A 9,027-nucleotide genomic window follows, 5' to 3' on the forward strand; every position below is an offset into this window, starting at 1 on the left:
AAATTAATATCAGACATTTTTTAAGACCAAGTAGAGGGAGTGGTCATGGTGAAACATCCAAACATTTAGTATCTCTGAAAAGCCCTGAATGTGCTCTGTACAGGACATCCAGACCTAAAACTGTGACATGTCACGTCTCAGAGAAATCGCTAAAACATAATGTCCTCTACAGTGGATAAAACTCCATAGCTGGTAGTCAGGAGGATATAGGTTTCCAGCTGCTGAAGAGTCCGTGGTCGTATTTTTTGTATAATGATGTGCCAAATGTTCAATATAGGTGAAAGATCTGGACTGCAGGCAGGCCAATTCAGCACCCAGACTGTTCTACTACGAAGCCATGCTGTTGTAATAGCTGCAGTATGTGGTTTTGCATCGTCCGTCTTCGGCCTTGTTCCTTACGCACAGAGATTTCTCCAGTTTTTCTGAATCTTTTGATGATGTTATGCACTGTAGATGATGAGAAACTCAGAAGAGACAGCATTAGCGAAGTTGCTCAACGGCGCCTCTAGTGCTTCTCTAATTCAGTGCATGATGATGGGAACATCTGAGAGAAAAATAAAAAATAAATTTCAAAAGGCCATAAAGCAGCAAACTAGCAAAGCTTGTTTCCACCACACCATAAACAATAATTTAATTTATTATTTGTTTGAAATTCTGAATTTAATCTTGCGACTTCTTGTCTCACAATTCAGATTTTTTTGGTTTGGTTTGATTTTGAGTTTACATTTCACAATTCTTATTTTGGATGTGAGGGATCCAGAGTGATTTTCTGAGCCCTCTTCCTCACTCTGTATGTATACAGGTCTTGAAGGACGGGCAACAATAATCCTCTCGGCAGTCCGAACCGTTCTCTGTAATCTTCTGGTGTCTGATTTTGTAGCTGAGCCAAACTAGACAGTTATTGAAGTGCACTGTTTGAAGAATTGATCTTCCAGAATCTGCCAGTAAGTTTTGAGAGATCATTTTTAGTCCATCTCCTATCCTGAAAAGTCTGTCTTGGAGAGATTGACTAAAATGAGCTCCTAAATCTTACTGCCAGATTCTGGAAGATCAATTCTTCAAACAGAGGATGTGGTGCTGGTCCTTCAAGAGTCACTCTCAACTGATCTGTCCATAAAGCCTATAAACAATCAGTCTTCATGTATTTCACAACACTTCAGCATGTTATTCTTATTAAGTGAGGGTCATTTTTTAGGATGTTTTACCCAAGCAAAGTCTCTGAGAACCTTGTTCTTCTGGAGACTCCAGGAAGGTTGCAGTTCTGGAAAATGGTGGCGCTGGAGACTAAATGGTTCCTGATGGTTTCACACCTAATTCTTCACATTAATTCTTAATTATTTTGCAGTTAACATGCGTCTTTTCTTCTCCACCTGCTTTTTCTGACCGTGCTGACCCAATCAGCATTTCGCTGCCCAATGGTCATGCCTTAACTTTGCTAATTCTAGTATTGCATTTTTCTCATGGGCATTTAATAATTTTTGACTTTTAGTCTGAGTTAAGTCTCTTTTTTGGCTCATATTATCTGTAAAAGAAAACCTGCCTAATAATTCTGCACACCTGAATATGAGTTTTCCACTTCCAGCCTTCATGGACAATTATATATCACTCATAAATTATTAAATACAAAACTAATAGTAGTTATTAAGATTGATGTGGTTTGGAACTGGTAAAATGTGCTTGGAAAAAAAATATTACCAGAATATCAACGTGCCTAATAATTATGCACATGGTGTAGTGGTGGCCAGAATGATTAGAACTAGTATTTTCAGCAGTTAAAATGGGTTTAAGTCAGTTATTTCTATCTTTTGCTGTAGTGTATCAGTAGGAAATATCAGTTTACATTTCCAAACATTCATTTGGCCATTAATTGTAATAATGCAGTGAGATTTTTGTGCTACACACAGAGATGTGATCTGATCATCATCAGTCTGTCTGGAGTCACATGAAGAAACAGAACAAACTGAGACAGACTCAATCCAGAAGAACTGATGCTTCAAGAAACCTACCTGCAAACTCTGCTCAAGTGCACCGAGAGCAAAAGCTGCTTTAAATACACAGGATGCTCACACCAAATGTTGATTTAATGTAGTTAATAGAAGTTAATTGAAAAAGAAAATCTATTTATGACATTATTTTTGAAAGCATCCTCACTTTACAGCATTTTTACACAAGTGCCTAAAACTTTTAACAGCACTGTAGCTTTGCAGGAGGTTTCTTGAAGCGTCTCGGAGACACAGTTCTTCTGGATTGAGTCAGTCTCAGTTTGTTCTGTTTCTTCATGTGACTCCAGACAGACTGATGATGATCAGATCAGATCTCTGTGTGGAGCACAAACATAAATCTCACTGCATTATTACAATTAACGGCTAAATGAATGTTTGGAAATATAAACTGATATTTTCTGCTGACACACTACAGCAAAAATAGAAATAACTGACTTAAAACCATGTTTATCTGCTGAAAATACTAGTTCTAATAATTTTGGCCACCACTGTGTATATATATATATATATATAAAATAAAACAACAAACAAAAACAAACAAGGCGCTACATCAACACTGCACTGCAACTACAAGCTTAAAATTCCCAATTCTCATATTATGCATGCAGTTTTCTGAGCTCATATTAATCGCGAGACTTGGATGGAATATTTGCATGACTATTGCATAACTGCATAAAGGAGATTAAAATTATGAAATGCTCATGAAAACGTCACATTTCACCTGGATCAAAATGAAAAAACAGGGAATTACATTTTGCAGTTTGCATAACGACATTTTTTCAGGACCAATAGTTTTTTTTAAAATCCAGTTTTAAGACCAATAGCTGTTTTATGTTGTAACATTAGAGTGCAAAATTACCGTAATGCATTCCGAATTTCAACTTTTTGTAATTCCCAATAGATTTCATTATTGCAATTTGTCATTTAAATAGTCAAAAAGGCAGTGCAACACAACCTGTAATTCTTACAGTAAAGTATTCACCATAGACAGATGCAATCATTTTATTTTACAGTAGAAATGTAAATGTCAGGATCAGGCTGATCTCCTGCAGCAGCGCTTGATCTTTGTGACGGAGGAGCGCTGGAGAGACGCCTCCCTGCTGTGTCTTCAGCTGGAGCAGGTGAGCTGTGATTTACAGCAGCTGCAGGGCTCAGAGACGCAGCTCATGGGCCTGGTGGATGAGCTGCACCAGGAGGCCCAGCTCAGAGCTCAGCAGGCTGAAGTCCTGGAGACGCAGCTCCGCGAGGAGACTCAGAAAATAGAAGACCTAGAGATGCAGCTAAACAGGTGGCAAATCAGAGGGTGAATGCTGCGTTCACACCAAACGCGAATAGGGCGTCAAATTCGCGTCTACCGCGTCTAGTTTGCCGCTTGAACATTTTGAATGCATTCGCGCGTCTAGAGCGAAATAGACGCGCGTAAAAAACAAGCGTTTGAAGCGAAATTGACGCGCGAATGAGGCGAATTCGCGTCTTCCGCGCCGCGCTAAACGCCTCATTCGCGCCGCGAGACCTCCAGACGCGCGTAAACGCGTCTTTACATTGACTTAACATTGAAATCATTCGCGCCAGACGCTCTATTCGCGTTTGGTGTGAACGCAGCATAAGAGTGACATTCTAAAACGCTTAATGTGAAAAAATGCTTAACATGGCTTAATGCTTTAAGACAGTGTTTTTAAAAGACCAAACTCTGTAAACATGTTATTAATAAATCATGCTATGTACAGACAAGCAGATGAGTCCAGAATAACGCAACGCGTTTAATAACGCGTTAAGCGTTTTCCTCCCATAGAAAACCGTTATAAGGAAAATGCTTAAAGTGGCTTAATGCATTAAGAACTCTGTAAACACATTATTAATAAAGCATACTATATACAGACAAACAGAGCCCATAATAAAACACTGCTTTAATGCATCCATGTTGGTATTTTCCTTATAACGGTTTTCGCAACGCGTTTAATAACGCGTTAAGCCCGTAGAAAACCGTTATAAGGAAAATACCAACATGGATGCATTAAAGCAGTGTTTTATTATGGGCTCTGTTTGTCTGTATATAGTATGCTTTATTAATAATGTGTTTACAGAGTTCTTAATGCATTAAGCCACTTTAAGCATTTTCCTTATAACGGTTTTCTATGGGAGGAAAACGCTTAACGCGTTATTAAACGCGTTGCGTTATTCTGGACTCATCTGCTTGTCTGTACATAGCATGATTTATTAATAACATGTTTACAGAGTTTGGTCTTTTAAAAACACTGTCTTAAAGCATTAAGCCACTTGAAGCGTTTTCTTTATTTATGGGCTCATCTGCTTGTCTGCCTTATTAATGTGTTTACTAAGTTTGGTCTTTTAAAAACACTATTAATGCATTAAGATACGTTAAGCATTTTAGAATGTCCCGGTAAAGATGAAACTTTAGGACTTGTTGGACAGTGTTTATAGATCTATAGTATAGTCCAGCGGTGGCGAACTCCGGTCCTGGTGAGCCTCAGCCCTGCAGAGTTCAGCTCCAACCCTAATTAAACCTCACCTGCCTGTAGCTTCCTAGTAACCATTCAGACCTTGATTAGCTTGTTCAGATGTGTTTGATTAGGGTTGAAGCAAAACTCTGCAGGGCTGCGGCTCTCCAGAACCGACGTTCGCCACCCCTGGTATAGTCTATAGTCTTAAAGAGATAGTTCACCCACAAAAGAAAAATTCTGTCTTTAATTACTCACCCTCATGTCGTTCCAAACCGTAAGACCTTCATTCATCTTCAGAACACAAATTAAGATATTTTTGATGAAATCCGAGAGCTCTCTGACCCTCGACATAGACATAGACATAGACAGCAAGCATCCTAACACGATCAAGGCACAGAAACGTAGCAAGGACATCGTTAAAATAATCCATGTGACATCAGGGGTTCAACCGTAATTTTACGAAGCTACGAGAATACTTTTTGTGTGCAAAGAAAACAAAAATAATGACTTTATTCGACAATTTGTTTCTTCCGCATCACCCTATAGTGCCATTTTGGACAGTATCACATACATAAACAACGTATGCAATGTATGTACGCGGATGCGCTGTTAACGTTGTTTACGCTTTGATCTGAACGTTAACACTGTATCCGTGTACATACATTGCATACGTTGTTGTCTATGGAGGGTCAGAGAGCTCTCAGATCTCATCAAAAATATTTTAATTTGTGTTCCGAAGATGAACGAAGGTCTTACGGGTTTGGAACGACATGAGGGTGAGTAATTAATGACAGAATCTACATACATTGCATACGTTGTTGTCTATGGAGGGTCAGAGAGCTCTCAGATCTCATCAAAAATATTTTAATTTGTGTTCCGAAGATGAACGAAGGTCTTACGGGTTTGGAACGACATGAGGGTGAGTAATTCATAACATAATTTTCATTTTTTGGTGAACTATCCCTTTAAGTCTGTATTTTATATTTGTTTATTTTTAATTGATCAGTAAATCGCTGGAGCTGATGGAGCTCCAGATGTCGCATGAAGCCTTTCGGCAGGATCTGCGCAATCAACACAGCGCCCACCAGAAGACGGTGGAGGAACTGCGGCACGAGAATTCGTAAAGAGCGGGTTGTTTTTCATGTCCGCGGGTTGAAGAGACCCCAATAACGTGATATTTAGCCCCTGGAATGTGAATTGTATCAGGGAACCCCGGCAAAAAATTTGTATTTTATCCCCCGGAACGCAATTTTTTTTACTGGGAGACCCCCCTCGATACGCGATTGGGCTAGTTTTGAGTTGAAATTGGGCGGGTATTGTTGCAAGAACCTGGCAACCCTGATAAATGCACACACTTCACTAGTTTGTAAACTCTTGAAAATGAGCAGATTTGTCCTGCGATGCCACAAACATTTTATAGAATTATCGTGTGAGAAGTAGTTCAACCTCAAACGACCCGTTCTGTTTCATGCGTTGTAATGTAACAGTTGCTGCTGTAATGTTGTTTGTTTTATATAATCAAAATTGTATAATTATTGTCTGATGAATATGCTAACGCAAAAAGCTCTCTTTATGAATTATGAGTTAGCTAACATAGCTGTAAGTACAGACTTTAGATGTCAAAAGTCTATCATTAATGCAGAAATGTTGGGGTCGTTGGATGGGGAGGGGGTTGTTGTCTGCTGTTATGTCCCCACCAATGTCAGGATCAAACATACAGCCTATAGGAACAGCTCTAAAAAGGAAAATGAAGCTGTTTTCTGCAGATAAACAGATGTGTGTGTGTGTGTGTGTGTGTGTGTGTGTGCAGGTTTAAGGATTGTCTGTCAGGTGAGAAGGACTCCCTGGAGCTGCAGGTGAACAGGTTACAGGTGGAGTTGGATACTGTTAGGAATACTGTGCACTCCAATCGTTCCACAGAACCCTGCAGCAGGTCATTATTTTAATTTATTTTATTTATTTCGTATTTTATATTATTTTTTATATTTTGTATTTTATTTTTCACTTTTTTGTATATTTTATTTAATTTAATTTAAAATTTGTTTTTATTTGTTTTTATTTATTTTTATTTTGTAATTTTAATTTAATTTTATTATTTTATTTATTTTTATGTTATTTTAATTTATACATTACGCTATGATTTTTCTGGTTTCCTCACAGGTGGAGTGCTGAGGTGATGTCTGACCTCCAGGCTGAGGCGGACCGATGGAAAAGACTGTATGAAGACCTGCTCAGACTCACCACACAGCAGGTACCCTGTCTGAATGAGAACACTATGAACTGTTATATATGAAGCTTCACACACACGTACGCAGCCCGTTTTAATGTGTATTTGGTTTGGTCAGGGCCAGCGGGCAGCAGATGGGCATCTCAAACCCTCCTGAGGATCCAAACACAGAGCAGAGTTTCACATCTTACACCGATTCAAACTGACCCATGAAAAACCCCTAAACCTGTAGTTCTGTTGAAATCACTTTTATTGAATATGCAGGGTTTATGAAAGAAGAGAGCTGTTCAGATCAAGTTCTTCACTTTTATTTGGTTTGCTGTTTGTTCTCTGGTGCTTCAGGGTCACCAGAATTACAATAAATGTTATGAAGTTTATTTCGAGTTTTATGCATTTATCTGCAATATCTAGCAAATCACACTGTATTGTATGCACCCATTGGCTGATTTTTTTCTGAATTGAACTGCATGTTGTTAGAGGCTGTGAGAGTGTTTAGACACTAGATGGTGATGTTCTACCACTGACCGTCATATCAAACCTCAGGGAGCAGGTCAAGCCAAAGCTGGAATGTATGTGACATCTTTCCAAACTACAGACACAACTCGACTTCTGCAGAGCTGCAGCTCCTGACGGAAGCAGAAGATGTGAATGTCCTCCGATCCACCTCGACTCTGTCTGACCTCAGAAATGTGTTTCTCAGTGATCCATGAAACCCAGACTGCTGTGATATGAGCCATGCTGGACGTCAGTGCACTCTTCTGCTGTTTACAGGGAAATCTGTTGGCGCTCATATCAGACCTTTAGAGTCAGAATTGTCTGTACACGAACTGTATTAGACTGCTGCTGATGAGTTAATATCTGCAACATCACTCACGTTAATCTAGTCACGCATGGCAGTCAAAACCAAAGACAATGGGCATATAAACTGACAGTCAAAAAGTCGAAGGGGTCACAGCAAGTCGACTAAGGCCAGGCAACTCTCAATGGACCCTTTTTTTTTTACAGATTGTGATGATGCATTTCAACGGTCATCAGCATCATAAATCTTGTTTGGTTTATATATATATATATATATATATATATATATGTACATTTATTGTCAAATACTACTTTATTTAGGCTGATTTGTGGATTGTACCCCAAAATTAATCTTTTTCGTGTGTCTCATTTATTTTACTATAGTTGTCCTTTTTGACTGTGAAAATAACCCACGACCATTTAGCCTTTTCTAATCATGTCCCCGATTTTTTTTGCATTTATATATTCATATTAGCAAGTGGCACAAAAGTCACTAAGTTCCACCCCATTTGAATTAAAAAAAAAATAAAATAATCGAAGATTATGCAAAGGAGAACATATCACAGACTTGTGATGTTTTTATATAATGGATAATGTGCAGTCAGTCGGTCGGTCAGTATCACTAAAACTCAATTAAGATTGGAGGGTCTTGTATCACCCTGAAGGGGTTTATTTTGTCATAAAGATCAGCTGAACGCATATGATCCGACTTATGGCTGCTAATACCAAATTCAAACACACATAGACATGAGATATTGATTTTATTATTTTGTAGAAACTAGTGTGGATAAGTGTATGAGGAGGAACATTATTTTGGTCGTCACGTGAGTTGTGCGCGGACGAATCTGATGTTTTGAGGCACGCTGCTATGATTGTGATTACAGATGAATGCAAATGTCACTAACAACATCAAAACTCCAAAAACTGAAAGACGGACATCCGCCGGAAATATCTTGCGTAAGAGCTTATATGCTGTTGTTGTTGCTGACTTTTAAACAAAGTAGTAACTGGTTTAGAGGTGGCATTGTTTTAAGACCACAAACAGCGAATCTGAAGCTATGTTGATTCGTGTTTTATTACGGGCTTCAAGTTCCTTTTTCGCTTGCAAACTCTTTATCGTTTCGAGGTTCAAGCTGTTGTGGCTTCAAGCTTCTTTCACTGCATATTCTTTCCTTTATATGCAGTGTCTGGGAGTAACTAGTTACATGCAACGGAATTACGTAATTTAATTACAAAATAAATGTAAGTGTAATCTGTTACAGTTACTGAGAAAAAAATGTGTAATTAAATTACAGTTACTTATGAAAATGTTAACAATTACAAAGGGAGTTACATTTGAATATTTTCACACACATACAGATTTGGTTGATTCCTTTCTCAAATTGCAGTGACTGCTCTAAAATATGAGACACCAATATTTCAGGAGTTTAGGACACAGAATAGGACAGATGCTTATTCAATAACTGTTTTATTTGTTTATGTATATGCTTCATTTTTTAAGATTCACTTTTTTCCCCCAAAGACATTGTTAAATGCC

The 9,027-nt window shown here is 38.4% G+C and overlaps 1 long non-coding RNA gene across 1 annotated transcript; it reads left to right on the plus strand.

Moving 5' to 3' along the window:
• The first annotated feature begins 6,254 nt into the window (after positions 1-6,254).
• On the plus strand, positions 6,255-6,905 carry LOC107675680 (uncharacterized). Its single transcript, XR_001632626.1, has 3 exons — positions 6,255-6,398; positions 6,626-6,716; positions 6,811-6,905. It is a non-coding gene; the product is annotated as an uncharacterized LOC107675680 (long non-coding RNA).
• The last annotated feature ends 2,122 nt before the right edge of the window (positions 6,906-9,027 follow it).

This window comes from Sinocyclocheilus anshuiensis, unplaced genomic scaffold, assembly GCF_001515605.1.
Source record: "Sinocyclocheilus anshuiensis isolate Anshui unplaced genomic scaffold, SAMN03320099.WGS_v1.1 scaffold2262, whole genome shotgun sequence".
NCBI lineage: Eukaryota > Metazoa > Chordata > Actinopteri > Cypriniformes > Cyprinidae > Sinocyclocheilus > Sinocyclocheilus anshuiensis.